General features: G+C 41.3%; 1 long non-coding RNA gene across 1 annotated transcript in view; it reads left to right on the top strand.

The window, feature by feature from the left end:
* The first annotated feature begins 1750 nt into the window (after positions 1–1750).
* The window catches only part of LOC125484014, a 136895-nt gene continuing 121303 nt past the window's right edge, over positions 1751–17342 (top strand). Inside the window, exons 1-2 of the long non-coding RNA XR_007262881.1 lie at positions 1751–1876; positions 7546–7562. This is a non-coding gene — a long non-coding RNA (uncharacterized LOC125484014). The remainder of the gene's footprint in view (positions 1877–7545; positions 7563–17342) is intronic.

Here is a 17342-nt window from a genome sequence, read left to right as displayed (position 1 = left end):
CAGACCAGGAGAAAACTAGCTATCAGGATATATGAGAACCAACTAGCTACCAAGAGACATGACCAACTATCACTTATTTCCGTACACTCGGACAAAGAAGTCCACCAACTCGACTGGGACAACGTAACCATTCTTGGACAAGCCAACCAAAGACATGCACGGGAATTCCTAGAGGCCTGTTACTCAATCCGGAACTCCATGAACAAACGTGGAAACCATATACCAACCACCAAGAAGCTGAGCTGGAAATGAGGCCAACTACCACATCAAACCAGACAACATAAATAACAAGTGAAACAAACTAACAATGCTTCATCGGAGGTGCACTGATGCTGATACCTAGTATGGTGATGAAATGTCTGCAAACCTATCTATCAGCTCAGCAAACAAATCAACAACCCCATAAATGGATCATTTTCAGGGATGCAAACTGTAACTAGCAGGGTAACAACGGGATCAGTATTGGGGCCTCAGGTGTGTGCAATCTACATTAATGACATGAATAAATGAATTATTGTGCTGTAATCAAATTTGCTGATGATGCTAAGTAGGCAGGAAAGCAAATGCTGTGTGGTACATAGAGTCCGCAAGGGGATATAAATAGGTTGGGTGAGCGGGCTAAAAATTGGCCAAAGGAATATAATACATGAAAATGTGAGGTTGTTCATTTTGACGTGAAGAACGGAAAAGCAGAATTATTTAGATTGTGTTTGCAGGCAACCGCATAGTCACAGTGAAATTTCTTAAATTGAAATAGAGAATGATAAAAACGTAACAAACTCTTAAAATGAAAAAAAACTTAGTACTTATATACTTAAAAAAAAGAAAAAAACTTAAGATATTTTTAAGTTAAATTTTAATGTTAAAAAATCTTTATATTGCACATAATACATTTAAAAATCAGAGGTGAGCATGCACAGCCAGAATTTATAGTCAGATCATTGGTGTCAGCAGACATTTTGTACTATTTAAATAGAAAGAGACTGCAGAATAATGAGGCTGGGAGGAATATGTGTGTTGTGGTGGTTGTAATGAGGTCAGCCAGAGGGATCCATAGAATATGAGTTCCCTCATTGGGAATGTTAACCAGGTCCAATCAGAGAGCGTTGACAAATGTAAACATGAGTGTCAGAGGTTCTGTTCACTCTGAGAAAGCCAGACCAGTGTCAAGTACTATGCACATGTAAATAAAGGGTGACTTGCTGATGGGAAATACAGGCCTCAGTGGAGCTAATTCAGGTGTCCTTGTATGTGAATTTCAAAAAGTTAGCAAGTAATTAGGAACACAAGTGTTTGTGTATATTGTAAGGGAGATGTAGCGCAAAAGGGAAGTCTTGCTAGAGTTGTGTAGGCCATTAGTGAAGTCACAACTACAGTACTGCATGCAGTTTTTGTGTCCTTATTTCAAGAGGAATATCCTTGTATTAGAAGCAGTTCAGAGAAACTCGCTTGGTTGTCTTGTGAGGAAAGATCAAACAGATTGGTTCTGTACCAAGTGGATTTAAGACAAATGGAAAAGATTGCCGTGAAGCATATGGGGGTTTAACAGAAGAGACGATTTGAGGAACTTGTGCCCTCATGGAGGAATCCAAAATAGACGCCACTTTTCCGAAGAAGAGGTCGCGTTTACAGATGAACCTCTTTATATTTCAGATTAATACCATTCACTTACACTGGCATAGCTGCCTCCAGGTGACCGGAGTTGGTCAGGAAAAGCTGGAACTGAGAACATCCGGTGGAGGTAGTGAGGGGAGGGCAGGAGTCGAGTGTGTTTACTGGGGAGACGGCTTGTCACGGTGCCCTTGGTCTCTGCTGTTTGATGTGCAGTGCGGCTAAAGTAACAGCTTGCTTCGGTTTATTGTTGATAATGTCAAAGGTGGGGTCACTGGCTGCGCGATTCAAATCGATAGATTATGAAATTAGTGGCCGAGTACAGGGTAAGTGTGTGGGGATAAAAATAGAGCCTTCAGCATAAGCTCAGGACAAATCGCCGCGCACCGTCCTTCCAACCCGCTATTTATCTTTCTTTAAAAAAAAATACTGCGGTGGAACACATACGCGTCCGAATTTCATAAAAACCGGGAGGTTTAATTTTGTGTCTAAAATAGGAAAGAGCTGGGATGGTGGTACCTAACAGCCCCTCCTGCATGAACAGAGAAAGGCCAGGACTGGGGCAAAGTGCTGGTTCAAAAACAACGGTGACTTTTTTTCTGATCGAGACCGAATGTTGAGTCAGTGCGGAAAATGCAACACTTTTTTTTCGTGTTTGACTAAATCAATAAATATGTGTGTAATTTGCCAGTTTTGAAAGTCGGTCTTTGAGAAGCAAAATTGGGAAAAGCAGCCGGGAAACTGGCATATGTTACTGAAAGCTGTGAACGATTAGCCACAAATAAGTGTTTTTTTCTACAGCCCCTGAGGCCGAGAGCGTATGTAAAAGTTTACAGTCGTCAATTATTTCTATTCTGGTCGCTGGCGACTTTCAGACACCTTTAACATTTGCTCATTGGTGTGTCACGTGGTCCCCATGCATAATTTGCAAACGCATCGAGCCACCTATTGCACAGAAACAAGATTATGCTGGAAACTGAAATGAAATAGAAAACATTTCAGGTCTGGCAGCATCGGCGGAAATAGAAACATTTAACCTTTCACGTTTAGGTGACCTTTTCATTACCGACACTCAAACGTCAACTTTCACTCGAGTTGATGTCAAGCTTGACTATTTTCTGTAACCATCTAAAATGTACTGAAGGTCCTCTTGGTCATAGCCAATTTCTCCTTGTCGTGGTTATTTTCCTTTAATATTATTCCTATGGCTGAAGTTAAGAATTGGAGTCAAAAAAAATTTGGAATTTTTTGAAAAAAGCAAGGCAGCACAGCACTTACCTTTGAAAACTGGTAATAATCAATAGTAAGTCAGGTGATTAACAATTAAAAGAAAAGTTGTTAATAATCACTGAAAATGCTTTCTGGATTAAACATTCTATCAATAATAAAGTTGTGTTCAATTATAAATATTTTGTTAAAATACTGCAAAGTTATATTCCACATAACATGTTGAAATATATTCCCTGCATTGTCTTTTTAGAACTCTTAAAATTAACATTTCTCTGCAGGCTTTAATCAGTTGTTTCTTCAGAACAGTTTAAGCAAGCTGCCTGCATTCTAAACATGCTCAGTGTCCAGTAGCTTCAAAATTGAAATATAAAGGCATAACCCCACTTCTGCAAATCTGCTCATTTCTCCAAGAATCTCAGTGATAACATTTACTGCACTGTCTGAAGGATATAACTCCAGTTTGTCTTTTATTTTGTGTCCATGCCTGGATTTGGGTGCTTGTAGTCCCTAGGTCTTAAGAAATCTAATGACTAGTTACATTGATTTCCAGTTTGTTGCTATCCACTGCATTATGTCATTTCACAGGGAAAAAAAAATCAGGATTGCATATTTCTGACACAGAAGTGGTGGTGGTGGTGGGGGTGGTGGGGGGGCGGAGGTGGTGGGGGGGGGGGGGGGGGGTGGTAGAATGCTGGAAACGCTGGAGATCAGGTACTATTTGTGGAAAGAGAAGCAGAGGTAATGGGCTGAATTTTGCCAGTGGAGGTGGGGAACAGGAGTCATGGGTGTTTTGGGCCCTGAATTTACCTTAGTGCAAATCTGATTAAAGTTCACATTTTTACATGCATGAGCCCTTAATTGATGTAAAGACTGCTTCCCTGGCAAGCTGGCTGTTGAAGCTGGAACACGAATTACAGGCTTGGGTCATGAGCAATAAATACATTGTATTAAATTTAAAATTGAGTAAATTGCCATTTCTGTTATGAGGAGTGGTTGGGGCACCGGATGGTGTGAAGGGAAGAAACAAAAGGGTAGGTCTGATACATCACCGTATTTGCATGGAAAGGTGTGGTGGAAGGCTTGAGGGTCTTTGATGGAGGAATGGATAAGTTTATTAAGGGAATGGCCCATTTGGAATGCTGAAAATAGAAAGGAAGATGTGTTTGAATTTGACTCACTTTGTAAGCAGTGAAAATAATGGAGGATGATATGTAAATGTAGAGACTGGTGAGCTGGAAAGAAAAACACCCTTGATTCTTGAAGGGAAAGGATAGGTTGAGAGCAAAAATGAAACAATTACAGCCCTTCCAACCAGGGTTGAAGGGTTGTAGAAAAAGGAAAATAAATCAGAAGCACTGCTGTGTAAGTTGGCATTGTTAGAACACGTGATGAAGAAACTCTGAGAATGGCAGAGAGTTATTTCAGGAAGTTTGGTGGAAGAAAGTACTTGATATTGGTTGATAGTCAGTCCCCAGAAATGGTGATAGAGAAGTCCAGGAGAGGATGGAAGAGTTGGAAATGAGCCATGTTAAAGCAAAGTGAGTGAAAAATTAAAACAAAGTTGATGACATTTTCCAGTTCTGGATGACAGCAGCAAGCAATACAAAACAGTTGCGATGGAGAGAGTGGACCTGAGTTAGAATAAAGAACATATTCCATGAAAAAAAGGGCATGGCCAGGACCCAACTGGTTTTCCATTGTATATTTTATTTGGATGAGGTGAAAGGATCATAAGATACAGGAGCAGAATTAGGTCATTTGGCCCGTATGTTTGCTCTGCCATTCAATCATGGCTGATATGTTTATCAACCCCACTCTGCTGCCTTCTCTCTGTAACCTTTGATCCCCTTGCTAATCAAGACCCTGAGAGGTGACTTGATAGAGGTCTATAAAATCATGAGGGGGCATGGTTAGGTGAATAGCCAAGGTATTTTTCCGAGGGTGGTGGAGCCCAAAACTAGAGGGCATAGATTTAAGGTGAGAGGGGGAATATTTTCATGCAGTGGGTGGTGCATATATAGAAAGAGCTGCCAGAGGAAATGGAGGTGGAAACAATTACAACATTTTAAAGGCATCTGAATGGGTATATTAATAGGAAAGATTTAGAGAGGTATGGGCCAAATGCTGGCAAACTGGACAAGGTCAGATTGGGATGTCTGGTCGGCATGGACAAGCTGGACCAAAGGGTCTATTTCCATACTGTATGAATCTATAGGACTCCGTGTCTTAAATACACTCAATGAGTTGGCCTCCCTCCAGAACCTTTTGTAGCAATGAATTCCACAGATTCATCATCCTCTGGCTGAAGAAATCCCTCCTCATCTTACTCTAAAAGGTTGTCCTTTCATTGTGAGGCTGTGCACTCAGGTCCTAGTCTCTCCTACCAGTGGAAACATCTTCTCCATGTCCTCTCTATCCAGGCCTTTCAGTATTCTTTAAGTCGTAATGAGATTCTTACCTCGCCCCCGCCCCCTCCAATCCTTCTAAATTCCATATGACAAGCTTTCATCATTCTTGTAAACCACCGCTGGACACCTTTCAAGGCCAGCATATCTTTCCCTAGATACGGGGCCCAAAACTACTCGCAATATTCCATATGCGGTCTGACCAGAGCCTTAGCCTCAGTAGTACACCTCTGCTCTACTGTTCTAGACTTCATGAAATGAATGCTAACATTGCATTTTGCCTTCCTAACTGCCAACTGAACCTGCATGTTTACTCTGAGGATCCTGAACTCGGACATCCAAGTCCCTTTGTGCTTCAAATTTCCAAAACCTTAACTCATTTAGAAAATAGTCTATGCCTCTATTCTTTGTATCAAAGTGCATAACCTCACACTTACCCACATTGTATTCCATCTGCCATCACTTTGCCCACTCTTCCAGCCAGTCCAAGTCCTTGTGCAGCCTCTCTGCTTCCTCAACACAAAGGAGTTTCTGTTCTGTATAAGAATAAATCTTAGTTTGGTGGAAAAAGTGTGTTGATGGATGAGAACTATTTGGGCCTCCATTCAAGGAAAAAGAGGAAGCCTCACAGGCTGTCCTGGTAGAAGATGGAGGTTTCAAAGGGCTGAACATCATTGGAGAAATGCAGACTGTTAGGGCTTGGAAACTGGAAAAGAACAATGTATCAGAAGGCATTAAAAATGTTGCAGATATGAGGGTTGGAAAAGAGAGAGAGATGAGGAGAAAAAATGGCAAGCAGTAAAGCCAAGCTTTTGGGGGCCAAGAACAGGCTGAAAACAATATTTACCAGGACAGTTTGTTTGCAGATCTTGAGAAGCAGGCTGTCCGGGGTTAAGTAGCAACTGGCGTAGCAAAAGCATGTTGCAAAGATATCCCAGTCGCTCTTCCTGAATGCATGCTTGACTAGTAACCTATCCTTAATGCTTTCTGGCTCCATTGACTTCTGGCCTGCCTACTTCAAATACGGTTTATTCTTCCTTCAAGTGCTTTTAGCCTAACTGAACCTGTTTCCGACACAGGCATTTGCCATGAAAACCTCACACTACAACACCTACCTGTTTGCCCTTTTTGCTTCTTGCCCCAAAGACATCCCAAGCTTGTCTGTCCATCCCAAGTTGCCAATCTATTTATTGATCCATTTCTCAGCTTGACTGCTTTTGGCTTGTGAAAGAGGACATAGTGGAAGATGAAAGAGGAGAGTGAAAAGAAATAAAACTTACTAAAGTCTGTTATTCTGGAGGGAAGAGGGTAAGAAGAAAAGTGGGAAACGTAACCAGAAAAAGAGCTAGAATCTCAACGGGAGAGGTACAGATATGGAGGAAAAGAGATTTATCATCACAGGAACATAAAGTGAGTTTTTGTAAGTCGGTCAGTGCCGAACCCTTATTTAGGCTAATTTGTTTTGGCTGGTCTTTACCCAGAAAGCTTGTAAACTAGTGAATTGGGTTTGAAAGATATTTAATGCCAGAAATGGGGAAGATATGGAAACATTTGGGATGGTCAGCAGTTTGCAAGGATGGGGTGGGAACTATTTGTGACGAGAGGGAATGGTACTTTCGTTATGAAGTCCAGAAATACACTTATTTTCCTCCTTATGACATATTGGAAATCTGACTGCACAGATCTCTTTGTCTTCAAACATGGTTGTTGCTGCTGGGTTGACTAAACTCATTTTATATTAGTGCTAAGAATGGAACGAGCCACCAACTCCATTTGACTGTCAATTGTGCTTGGGGAATTAATGTTCCCACAACAGAAATTTCAAGTTGGAGGGAAAAATGGGAACCAAAATTGTTTTTGGTAAACATTAGGTGTTTTCAGTGTGTGAATGAAATATTTGTGATGAATCCCTTGTAATTTTATAGTTTCCAATTATAAAATGTTTACAAAGGATTTTTCAAAGGTTCATATAGGAGATTTTATGGTTTTAAGTCAACATGAAAATTATAGGAATATTGGACTGCGGTAGTTCAAGAAGGCAGATAATAGCCATCATCTCAAGGGTAATTTAAGAAAGTGCAATAAATGCTGGTCCAGTCAGTGCACTCAATCTGTGGAAGAAATATTTGTAAAATTTAGGAAATAACAATTATGGACAGGAGGTAGAAGCCATATGCAGATGTTTAATTCTATGTGCTTGAAACCAACCTGATATGAAATAATCTAACTTATTATATTGGCTTATTGTTTTAGTAGGATAACATGGCTGATCTATATTTCTTTTCCTTTTTCCACACAGGGGTCTGTTTCAGAATGGTAAGATGACTGCTACAGAATCATTTGATATTCTTGTAAATCAGTAAAGCAAGGTTGGGATAGACCTTTGTGTTTGAATTTATAAGTAACTTACATTTCTTTCAATAGATAACACTTGTTTGAATGCTGTTGTTGTTTCACCTCCACTATGCAATGCACACCGATACCAAGGTGATAGCCATATAGGGTTATAGTCATAGTCATACAGCACTAAAATAGACCCTTCAGTCCAACCAGTCCATGCTGACCATAATCTCAAATTAACTAGTCCCACCTGCCTGAGCTTGGCCCATATCCCTCCAAATATTTTTTATTTGTGTATTTATCTAAATGTCTTTTAAACATTGTAACTGTACCCGCATTATCCACTTCCTTTGGAAGTTCATTCCACGTACGAACCACTCAGTGTATTAAAAAAAAAAGCCCCTCATGTCTTTTTAAAATGTTTCTCTTCTCACCTTAGAAATATGCCCAGGAGTCTTGAAGTGCCCCATTTTAGGGAAAAAGAGATCTGCCATTCATCTTATCTATACCCCTCATGATTTTATAAACCTCTAAGTTCACTCCCCATCCTCCTATGCTCCAGTGAAAAAAGTCCCAGACTATCCAGTCTCTCTTTATAACTCAAACCCTTGCAACATTCTGGTAAATCTCTACTGAGCCCTTTCCAGCTTAATAATATCTTTCCTATAGCAGGATGACCAGAAGAAACCTCCCTAACATCTGGCACAAACTCAACATCACGTCCCAATTCTTATACTCAGAAGTCTGAGCAATGAAGGTCAGTTTGCTAAACGCCGCCTTAACTACAAGTGACGTAAACTTCAGAGAATTCTGTACCTGAACCCTCTAAGTCTCTGTTCTACAACATTACCCAAGACCCTACCATTAATTGTATAAGTCCTGCCCTTATTTGTTTTGCCAAAATGCAATACCTCGCATTTATCCAAATTAAACTCCATCTGCAACTCCTCAGCCCATGGACCCAATTGATCAAGCTCTCTTTGTAATCTTAGATAACCTTCTTCGCTGTCCACTGTGCCACCAATTTTGGTGTCATCCTCAAACTTACTAACCATGCTTTCTATATTCTCATCTAAATCACTTATATAAATTCCAAACAAGTGGACCCAGCACCGATCCCTCTGGAACACTGCTGTTCACAGGCCTCCAGCCCAAAAAAAAACCCTCCACCATCACTCTATCTCTTGCCATTAAGCCAATTTTGTATCCAAATGGCAAGCTCACTTTGACTTCCATGTGTTCTAACTTTATTAATTAGTTTGTCATACAGAATCTTGTCAAAGGCTTTACTAACATCCAAGTAAATCATTGTCTACCCTCTGCCCTCATCAATCTCCTTGGTTACTTCCTCAAAAACCTCAATCAAGTTTGTGAGACACGATTTCCCTTGCAAAAAACCATGCTGACTATCCCTAATCATTCTTTGCCTCTCTAAATACATATAAATCCTACCTTTTAGTTACCCACCGCTGAAGTCAGAGTCACAGGTTTATAGTTCCCAGACTTCTTACATCCTTTCTTAAACAAAGGCACAACATTAGCAACTCTCCAGTAATCTGGCACCACACCTGTAGTTATAAATGATGCAAATATTTTTTCAATTTCTTCCCTAATTTCCCAAAACATCCTGAGATACAATAAATCAGGTCCCGGAGATTTAACCACCTTTATATTTTCTAAGACATCTAGCATTTCCTCTTTTGTAATGTGAACTGTTTGCAAAACATCAGTATTTATTCCCCCCGAGTTCTCGAGCCTCCATTTCTTTCTCCACAGTAAAAACTGATGCAAGATATTAATTTCTGTCCCATCTCCTGAGGTTCAACACAAAGACAACCTCTTTGATCTTTAAGGGGCCCTACCCTCTCTAGTTGGTCCCTTGCTCTTAATGTACTTGCAGAATGTCGTTGGATTATCTTTAACCGTATTTGCCAAGGCCGTCTCATATCTTCTCTTTGCGTTCCTGATCTCCCTTTTAAGAATGTCCCTACACACTTTGTACTGTTCAAGAGATTCATTTGAACCCACTTGTCTATATCTAATGTACAATTCTTTTTTATTCTTGACTAGAACCTCAATATCTTTACTCATCATTGTTTTCTAATCCTATCAGCCTTACTTTTCATTCTAAAAGGAACATAATGACTCTGAACTCTCGCTGTCACACTTTTGAAAGCCTCCCACTTATCAGATGTCCCTTTGCCTGCAAACAGTCTACTCCAATCAATTTTTGAAATTTCTTGTTTCATACCATTAAAATTTGTCTTACTCCAATTAAGACACTTTAGTTTTTATGGAAGGCTTATCCTTTTCCATAACTATTTTAAAACAAATAGAATTATGATCACTAGACCCAAAGTGTTCCCCTGCTATCACTTCAGTCATTTGCCCTGTCTTAATTATCCAAGAGAAGGCCAAGTTTTGCTCCTTCTCTACTAGGAATATTTACGTATTGATAAAGAAAATTTTCTTGAACACATTTAATGAATTCTTCACTATCCAAACCTTGTTGTCCCAGTCAACGTTTGGAAATTAAAATCACCTACCATTACAACCTTATTATTTTTACATGAATCTGAGCTCTCTCTACATATTTGTTCCTCAATTCCCCTCTGATTATTGGAGGGTCTAAAGTATAATCCCATCAAAGTGATCATTCCTTTTCTATTTCTAATTTCAGCCCATATATTTTTCGGAAATATCTTCTCTAATTACAGCAGTAATGTTTTCCTTAATCAAAAATGCCAGACCCCTGCCTCTATTGCTTCTCATTCTATCCTTTTTACATCATCCGAAACCCAGAACATTGAGCTGCCAGTCCTGCCCATCCCTCAGCCAAGTTTCTGTAAAAGCTATGATGTCCCAATCCTATGTTCCAAATGTGCTCTGAGTTCGTCAGCCTTTCCTATAAGACCCCTTGCATTGAAACAAATGCAGTTTAATTCTTCAGAATTACTTTGTTCTTTGTCTGGCTTTGTCTTTTCTAAATAACATGTTTTTCAGATTCAAAACCAACCTCATCCACCTTTTTCTGAAGAAGGGTCTAGGCCCAAAACTTCAGCTTTCCTGCTCCTCTAATGCTGCTTGGCCTGTGTGTTCATCCAGTTCTACACCGTGTTATCTCAGATTCTCCAGCAGCTGCAGTTCCTACTATCACTCTCATCCACCTTTCTATCTGCTCTGCTACTTAGGATCCCTCCACCACTGCCACCCCACTCCTGCGACAGTCTCCTTTAATAGAATAAGCAAATCTTCCCGCAAAGGATAGTAGTCCCTTTCCAGTACAGATGAAACCATCCTTTTGAGCAGGTGTTTTCTGCCCCAGAAGTGATCCTAATGATCCATGAACTGAATCCCTGAATATTACACTACCTCTTCAGCCATTGATTTATCTCCTTTATCCTTTTATTCTTTCCCCCATTCGAGCTTAGCACTGAGAGTAAATCAGAGATGCCTACTTTTGAGGTTCTGTTTTTAATCTTCTACCTAGCCTTTTATTCACTCTATAAAACCTTAATCTTTTCCTTAACTATGTCATTCCTACCAAGGTGTACAAATAACTTCTGGTTTCTCACTGTCCCCTTTAACAATACACTTCAGATGTTTTGAAACATGCTTAATCCTGGCACCAGCAAAGCAACATACTTTCCTAGGTTCACACTCACTGCTGCAGAATCTTTCAAATTTTGGTCAAACCCTGTCTAACATAAAATTCATTCTTAGTGCCCAAGATCTCCCTGCCTCTTCCATATTCCTGAGAGGCTATCCTTTTCAACACCTGAAACTGAATATCTGTTTGAGAGAGGAATAAACACAAGGGACTTCTGAACTACCTTCTTATCTTTCCTAACAGTCACTCATCTATCTCACTGATCCGGCTGTGTAATCACTTCTCTAAATCCACTAGCCATCTAACTGTATGCCTCTTGTATGCCCTAATGATATTAAGCCCAGAAAGAAGCAGCTCACAATAGTACCTTATACATAAACTACCTTTCCTTGCCCAAAGAATTAATATTAAGCATGCAAAAAATAAGAAATTAAAAAAACAAGCATATAAATCTTAAATAAAATCAACTACTCATCTGAACAATCAAATTTAAAAATGACTCCTCCTCAAGTGCTCCAGCAGTCAGTTTTCAATCTTCTGATATTTAAAAAAAAATCCTCAATCCAGAGCTGGCCACATGTAGGCTTTTCTAAAACCTCTGTAAACACAACTCTATTTAAAAAAAAGAAAACTCTCCTCCACAATTTTAAAAAAACCCTTTAGCAATGATGAAAATAAACTCTCTTCTGTGCATACAATTTTAGAAAAATGTCTCCTCTGTGATTTAAAATAAAATCTCTTTAGTAATGTTTAAAAAATACTCTCCTCTGCAATTAAAAATCTAATTAGCTGTGTTAAAAATCTTCTATGCATATAATTTTAGACAAGTAGAGAAGTTGGGGTAATAAATAGCGACATCTTGAAAAATGTCCATATTGCAGTGGAGCAGGTGCTGAATGTCTAAGACGCATAATGATGGATAAATCCCCGTTGATCAGTTGTTCCTTAGAACTCTGTGGAAAGTGAGGGAAGTGATTGCTGGACCCCTTGCTCAGATATTTGTATCATCGATAGCCACAGGTGAGGTGCTGGAAGACTGGAGACTGGCTAACATAGTGCCACTATTTAAGAAAGGTGGTATGGAAAAGTCGGGGAACTACACACTGGTGAGCCTGACATCAGTGGTGGGCAAGTTGTTGGGAGGAATCCTGAGGGACAGGAATTACATGTGTTTGGAAAGGCATGCACTGATTAGGGATAATCAACATGGCTTTGTGCATGGGAAATCATGCCTGACAAACTTGATTGAGTTTTTTGAAGAAGTGAAGAGGATTGATGATGGCAGAGCAGTGATCTATATAGACTTCAGTAAGGCGTTCGACAAGGTTCCTCATGGGAGACTGGTTAGCAAGGTTAGATCATGGGGAATAAGGGGAGAACTAGTCATTTGGACACAGAACTGGCTTGAAGGTAGAAAACAGAGGGTGGTGGTGGAGGGTTACTTTTCACTCTAGACCACTGTGACCAGTGGTGTGCTGCAAGGATCGGTGCTGGGTCCACGGCTTTTCATCATTTATGTAAATTATTAGAATGTGAATATAGGAGGTATGGTGAGTAAGTTTGCAGATGACACCAAAATTGGTGTTGTGGTGGACAGCGAAGAAGATTACCTCATAGTACAATGGGATCTTGATCAGATGGACCAAAAGGCTGAGGAGTGGCACATGGGGTTTAATTTAGGTAAATGTGAGGTGCTGCATTTTGGAAAGGCAAATCAGGGCAGGACTTATACACTTAATGGTAAGGTCCTGGGGAGTGCTGCTGCACAAAGAGACCTTGGAGTGCAGGTTCATAGTTCCTTGAAAGTGGAGTTGCAGGTGGGCAGGACAGTGAAGGCAGCATTTGGTGCACTTGCCTTTATTGGTCAGTACATTAAGTATAAGACTTGGGAGGTCATATTTTGGCTGTGCAGGACATTGGTTAGGCCACTTTTGAAATACTGTATGCATTTCTGGTTTCCCTGCTGTAGGAATGATGTTGTAAAACTTGAAAGGGTTCAGAAAAGATTTACAAGGATATTGCCAGGGTTGAAGGGTTTGAGCTCTAGGGGAGGCTGAATAGGCTGGCACTATTTTGCTTGGAGCGTCAGAGGCTGAGGGGTGACCTGTAGAGGTTTTTAAAATCATGAAGGGCATGGATAAGGTGGGGGGTTCCAAAACTAGAGGGCATAGGTTTAGGGTGAGAGGGGAAAGATTTAAAAGGGACCTAAGGGGTAACTAGTTCATATAGATGGTGGTGCGTGTATGGAATGAGCTGCCAGAGGAAGTGGTGGATGCTGGTATAATTACAACATTTAAAAGGCATCTGGATGGGTATATGAATAGGAAAGGTTTAGAGGAATATGGGCCAAATGCTGGTAAATGGGACTAGGTTTATTTAGGAAATCTGGTCAGCATGAACGAGTTGGACCAAAGGGTCTGTTTCCATGCTATACATCTCTGACTCCAAAAAAATTGAGCCCTCCACATGTTGCCCTCTCCAAAAGGTCCATTAACAGAACTCCATTTGGGGGAAAGAAAATTACACGCATTTTTTTGGGTTCTTTTTGTGTTTTCGAGTATAAAAGAACCAAATATGCATTAAAAATTATGTAATGTAATGTAATAACTTACTTCTAGATTTTGCAGTTATGTGTAGGCCTTTTCAAAAATTCTGTTAATGCAACTCCGTTTGAAAAAAAAATCACATTTTGTTTTGACTATAAAAATTAAAGATGAATCAAAAAAGTCTTGGACTACTGAAATGTAATAACTGTAAGAAATCTAGAAGTAAATCGAGAAACAAGCCTGCAACAAGATCCATGCTGTTTTCAGTCCACTGTTTTAGGCCTCTAGATGGCAGTATCTGAACATTCAATGGCAGTTCGAAATCCGCTGCATGTTTTGTGATCATTGTTTCTGAGTTGAGGAACATATTGTGTCATGTCTTTCCTCAGTTCCAAGCTCCTCTCCTGCTTTCTTTTCCACTTTGCTATGAATCAAGTTATTCCTACTTTATAGCTTCAGCACTGATCCTCCCACTACGCCAGCCATAACACTGGACTTTCTAGAAGAACGAGTCTCTTTCAGTGAGAAAGATTCCTGTATTTTAAGAGACCAGATGAGAGGATCACTTAATTTCTTAAATGTTAATGATACTGCTGTGCTTTTGTTTTTAACAAGAATCATGGCTTAGATCAGCTGATGTCAGTATAAAATGGGGATAATTGTAATTGTTTTTTAAAAGATGACAAAACAGACAACAAAGGTCTAGTAATGTTTGTTTTAATGGACTCGGGTTTATTATTACATAACTGCTTGTTTATTCTTTGTGACTATTAAAAATAAAGAAACCAGCGGCAGATCAAAGTGCCCCCCCCCCCCCAGTTCTGACTGAGCCATTATTAACTATATTCAAGGCTGAGGTAGAGGCATTTTTGATCTCTGAGAATCAAGGGATACATGGTATCTTTTACCACTAACCCCTGATACCAACCAGAAAGACGCAGGAATGGTTAGAATGCACTGAGGCCACAGCTGCGTATACAGATTCTCTCACGGAACTGCTAGTGGAATCCGCAAAGTTGGCATATATTTCACAAACTACTTGTGTTGGGACAAACCTTTTTTAAATCATGAGAACCAGAAGTTGTCGTCTTATGCAGCTTTAACCAAGTAAAGATGCAACATTGAACTAGAAGATTTCCAAATTTAATGATTTTGGGATTGGCTATTGTAGTAATTAAAAGGCAAATTAAAACCCAAGTGAAAATGCAGTTATATAATTAAATCTATTGTTACCAAAGAATGTGAATGTTAAAGTGGTTGTTTTTGAATAATTACAACCTTTTTTATTTACTGAATTTTGTTTGGAGAAGGAGATAGGTATAAGACACCAACTTGCAAAATGGATTGTATAATTCAGTGACAAAGCAGAGCTGTAATATAGTACGTCTCACTTTAAACAAATTTGTCAAGTCTGTCAGAAAATGCTGCACCTGGTGTTGCAGTACAAATAAAAACAACTATCTTTTATATCTACCAGAGAGCAGACAGACCATTTTAACGTCTTGTTCAAAAGATACTACTTCCAGTAATGGGGCACTGGCATATTTTGGTCTTGCCCTGGAGTAGGGTTTGAACCTATGACTGTCTGAATCAGGGGTGCAAAAGCTTCCAACAGAGCTACAGTTTCTACCCATTTTATTGTATGGTACAGTTTTAGAGGGTGGAAGGTGACTATTCAGCCCATTATGTCAGCTTTCATAAAGAACTCTCAATTTATCCCCATTCACTTGGTCGTCTCCCTTTACACCCTTTTAAAATTTTTTCTTAAATATTTATGCATTTCTCCTTGAATTCTTACAAATATAATACATCTGTACATAATTCATAATCAGACCTGTGACTAATATTTTTATCAGAGATAGTAAGAACTGCAGATGCTGGAGAATCTGAGATAACAAGGTGTAGAGCTGGATGAACACAGCAGGCCAAGCAGCATCATAGGAGCAGGAAGGCTGACGTTTCGGGCCTAGACCCTTCATCAGAAATGGGGGAGGGGAAGGGGGTTCTGAAATAAATAGGGAGAGAGGGAGAGGCGGACAGAAGATGGATAGAGGAGAAGATAGGTGGAGAGGAGACAGACAGGTCAAAGAGGCGAGGATGGAGCCAGTAAAGGTGAGTGTAGGTGGGGAGTTAGGGATGGGATAGGTCAGTCCAGGGAGGACGGACAGGTCAAGGGGGCGGGATGAGGTTAGTAGGTAGGAGATGGGGGTGTGGCTTGAGGAGGGGATAGGTGGGAGGAAGAACAGGTTAGGGAGGCGGGGACGAGCTGGACTGGTTTTGGGATGCGGTAGGGGGAGGGGAGATTTTGAAGCTTGTGAAATCCACATTGATACCATTGGGCTGCAGGGTTCCCTAGCGAAATATGAGTTGCTGTTCCTGCAACCTTCGAGTGGCAGCGTTGTGGCACTGCAGGAGGCCCAGGATGGACATGTCGTCTGAGGAATGGGAGGGGGAGTTGAAATGGTTCGCAACTAGGAGGTGCAGTTGTTTATTGCGAACCGAGCATAGGTGTTCTGCAAAGCGGTCCCCGAGCCTCCGCTTGGTTTCCCCGATGTAGAGGAAGCCACAATGGGTACAGCGGATGCAGTATACCACATTGGCAGATGTGCAGGTGAACATCTGCTTGATGTGGAAAGTCTTCTTGGGGCCTGGGATGGGGGTGAGGGAGGAGGTATGGGGGCATGTGTAGCACTTCCTGTGGTTGCAGGGAAAAGTGCCAGGTGTGTTGGGGCTGGAGGGGAGTGTGGAGTGGACAAGGGAGTCACGGAGAGAGTGGTCCCTCCGGAAAGCAGGAAGGAGAGAGAGGTATTAGAGATGGTCCAGGTGAACTTAAGGTTGGGGTGGAAGGTGTTGGTGAAGGGCATCTCTAATACCTCTCTCTCCTTCCTGGACCTCTCTGTCTCCATCTCGGGCAACCACCTAGAAACCGATATCCATTTCAAGCCCACCGACTCCCACAGCTACCTGGAATACACCTCCTCCCACCCACCTTCCTGCAAAAATGCCATCCCCTATTCCCAATTCCTTCGCCTCCGCCGCATCTGCTCCCAGGATGAGGCAATCCACTCCCGCACATCTCAGATGTCCTCGTTTTTCAAGGACCGCAACTCCCCCCCCCCCACCCAGTGGTCGAGAACGCCCTCCACCATGTCTCCCGCATTTCCCGCGACTCATTCCTCACACCCCGTCCCCGCAATAACCAAAAAAGAATCCCCCTCGTCCTCACGTACCACCCCACCAACCTCCGGATCCAACGCATCATCTTCCGACACTTCCGCCATCTGCAATCCGACCCCACCACCAAAGACATTTTTCCCTCCCCACCCTTATCTGCTTTCCGGAGGGACCACTCTCTCCGTGACTCCCTTGTCTGCTCCACACTCCCCTCCAGCCCCACCACATCCGGCACTTTTCCCTGCAACCGCAGGAAGTGCTACACCTGCCCCCATCCCTCCTCCCTCACCCCCATCCCAGGCCCCAAGAAGACTTTCCACATCAAGCAGATGTTCACCTGCACATCTGCCAATGTGGTATACTGCATCCGCCGTACCCATTGTGGCCTCCTCTACATCGGGGAAACCAAGCGGAGGCTCGGGGACC

The sequence above is a fragment of the Rhincodon typus genome, chromosome 9 (assembly GCF_021869965.1).
Source record: "Rhincodon typus isolate 14 chromosome 9, sRhiTyp1.1, whole genome shotgun sequence".
In the NCBI taxonomy this organism is placed as follows: domain Eukaryota; kingdom Metazoa; phylum Chordata; class Chondrichthyes; order Orectolobiformes; family Rhincodontidae; genus Rhincodon; species Rhincodon typus.
The sequence above is the reverse complement of the archived record's forward strand: the minus strand, read 5'-3'. Positions and strand labels throughout refer to the sequence as shown.